Below are 327 nucleotides of genomic sequence, written 5' to 3'. Positions count from 1 at the left end.
TGTCTTTAAATTGGAAAAAGCCAAGTGTATTAACATTAGTGATAATGATTGACTGTAGTTGTTAGTTTCTCTGTTAACATAAAAAAGATTTGTTCGACACAACTCATTAGATTGACCAATACCAGGAAAACTAAAAAGGAGAATTGTAGATTTATGCAAGTAGAGGAGTTCTTTTTTTTTCCTATCGTAAACTTTTCTCTTAAAATAATATTTATTTATTTCTCAATGTTTCTTGTGTAGGCCATTGAGCTGAAGTGTAATAAACCCACGAAAAATGAAAAGAATGACTGTTTTCACTTCAGGTAAGATAATTTTCACTTCTGTTTC

The sequence above is a fragment of the Haplochromis burtoni genome, unplaced genomic scaffold (genome assembly GCF_018398535.1).
Source record: "Haplochromis burtoni strain Fernald_Lab_line unplaced genomic scaffold, NCSU_Asbu1 Contig_58, whole genome shotgun sequence".
In the NCBI taxonomy this organism is placed as follows: Eukaryota; Metazoa; Chordata; class Actinopteri; order Cichliformes; family Cichlidae; genus Haplochromis; species Haplochromis burtoni.
The sequence above is the reverse complement of the archived record's forward strand: the minus strand, read 5'-3'. Positions refer to the sequence as shown.